General features: G+C 66.3%; 1 non-coding gene across 1 annotated transcript; it reads right to left on the bottom strand.

The window, feature by feature from the left end:
- Positions 1 to 1,061: 1,061 nt before the first annotated feature.
- On the bottom strand, positions 1,062 to 1,215 carry LOC144591766 (5.8S ribosomal RNA). Its single transcript, XR_013547012.1, has one exon. It is a non-coding gene; the product is annotated as a 5.8S ribosomal RNA (ribosomal RNA).
- Positions 1,216 to 2,500: the final 1,285 nt, after the last annotated feature.

Below are 2,500 nucleotides of genomic sequence, written 5' to 3'. Positions count from 1 at the left end.
AAACGGCTGGTGGCCGGATGGCCACCACCGATCGCCGGTCGAGCGACCAACACACGGCAGGTCAAGCGGGCAGGCTTTGCTGGATGGCAAGCACGCAAACAACACGCAGAGCAAAACCCAGCCGACCGCTGCGACGAGCAAGCATGCAAAAGTCGGGGCCGAGGCAGGACACGCAAGCTCCCTCCCTGCTGGAGGGAGGGTCAGGCGCGCAAAGCTCGACCGAGTCAGGCATACGAGACCGACGTGCGGAAGGACGAGGTCGTGCGGCCGCGGGCGTTCGCGACAGGCCACGTCAACAAAACAGCCAACCAGCCAGAGCAGGCCGAGCAGGAGCGCCCGAGCTCGGCTGACATCCTTTTTCCGGAGCCCCGATCGACGTGCGAAGCCACACGTGCGACGCGTAAGCCGGAGGAGCAGAGGCGAAGTGAGAGTGAGGCCGTCGCGTCCCCCGTCCGAGCGACCGACCGACCGACCGACCGCTCGCCCGCCCGCCGCGTGCAAGGATGAACACCAGGCACGCGAGGGTCGGGTCGGACGGACGGACGGACGGACGGACGGACGGACGGACGGACGGACGGACGGGGCCCTTCCCAAGAGACGTCTCTGCTTTTTTTTCCCAGCCCGCCATTCGCACGCCTGCGGCCGTCCCACGGGGGCAGGGAGTCAACGCTGGCGCAACCGTACGGCAGTGCCCAAACGGCGAGGAGAGCATCAGTCCCACAAAGCAAAGCGGCAGTCAGAAGCGACGACACACACGTAGGTGTGGCTCTCCCGCAGTGACGGCCGTGCCAGAGGAAAGGCTCGCCCCTCCGCGTCCGCGTGCGGACAAGGGCAATGCCCGGGAGGGCACGGGTCAAAGGTCTCCCCGGTCGCCGTGCGACCAGCCGCCGCCGACACCGCCGCCGAAGCGGCGGGCGGGCGGGCGGGCTGGAGCGCACGGGCACGGAGGGCTCCAGTGTCTGCACTTAGGGGGACGAAGAGGAGGGCCTTGCCCCTCTGCGACACCCCAGCCGCGCGCTCCCGCACCCCGGAGGGCAAAGGAGCACGATTGATTGTACAAGCGACCCTCAGACAGGCGTAGCCCCGGGAGGAACCCGGGGCCGCAAAGTGCGTTCAAAGTGTCGATGATCAATGTGTCCTGCAATTCACATTAATTCTCGCAGCTAGCTGCGTTCTTCATCGACGCACGAGCCGAGTGATCCACCGCTAAGAGTTGTCCGAGAGATTTCTTAAAAGACCACCCGACGCTCCTCGTCCACCGCCGCGGGGAAAGGAGCCCCATCCTGGGGTGGCCCTTGGCGCTTTCGCGCGTACGTCGCATTGATGCACACAGAGTGGGGGCAAAAAAAACATCAGGGCGTTCGCGACCCGCCCGCCTCCGGGTCATTGGCCTGCACCCGGGGCCGCAACGGACGTGCGGAGGCAGGTTTCCCCGCCGTCGTCTTCCCACGCATCACAGTGCCGAGCCGCGCCGCACGGCCGCCCCCCCCCCCCCCCCCGTGGAGGGACAGCGACGTTTTGAAAGGCACTTGCGGACCAGGCCTCTCTCGGAAGGGAGGCTCAGAAACCGCTAGCTCGACACAGGCGGAGCGGAGGGGGAGACGATCGCGACTCTTTAACACCGCCGCCGTGCCCGACGGCTCGCGGGAGCCGAAGGGGAGACGTGTAGGTGACCCTGTTCGAGGGCGAAGGGAGTTTAGCGAGCACGACCAGACGTGTCCCGGGGCTCAGGGTGAAGCGACCGGCCCTGCAACACCGGCGCGACTCCCAGCTAGAGACACGGTGGCCGTCGACCCGCGCACAGAGCGACGAGCCGCCAAGGCGGCGCCCGAAGCCGCAGCCGCTCCCTTTCTTGATTTCGACTGCGTTTGGACGTGCCGTCGAGGCGGTGGCCCCGACCGCCTCTTGTTGCCCTTTGGCGTCGCCGTGAAAGGCGTGCTCGCAGAGAACACGCCTGGACTCGGCGACGGGCAGCCGATCGACGTTCGGGACCGTGTTCGCCCTGCGCGTGCCGATCACGGATGGAAACCCCTCGCCCGCGCGAGAGGCGCCCGGCACCCTTCGTGCTTAGGCCGCGGGCCGAGCCCGGCAGCGCTCCGCCTAGCCCGAGGGGCGCCTGAGGCTGCGTGCGGTTTCCGAAGACACCGTCTTTCGTCTGTTCGGGCCACTCCGCCGCCGTCGCCGCCGTGCGAGTCGTCGGGATGGGGGGTGTGGGCCCACGGCCGATAATGATCCTTCCGCAGGTTCACCTACGGAAACCTTGTTACGACTTTTACTTCCTCTAGATAGTCAAGTTTGATCGTCTTCTCGGCGCTCCGCCAGCGCCGTCGCCGACCCCGGCGGGGCCGATCCGAGGACCTCACTAAACCATCCAATCGGTAGTAGCGACGGGCGGTGTGTACAAAGGGCAGGGACTTAATCAACGCGAGCTTATGACCCACACTTACTGGGAATTCCTCGTTCACGGGAAATAATTGCAATTCCCGATCCCAATCACGAA

Source organism: Rhinoraja longicauda, unplaced genomic scaffold (genome assembly GCF_053455715.1).
Source record: "Rhinoraja longicauda isolate Sanriku21f unplaced genomic scaffold, sRhiLon1.1 Scf001816, whole genome shotgun sequence".
In the NCBI taxonomy this organism is placed as follows: Eukaryota; Metazoa; Chordata; class Chondrichthyes; order Rajiformes; family Arhynchobatidae; genus Rhinoraja; species Rhinoraja longicauda.
The sequence above is the reverse complement of the archived record's forward strand: the minus strand, read 5'-3'. Positions and strand labels throughout refer to the sequence as shown.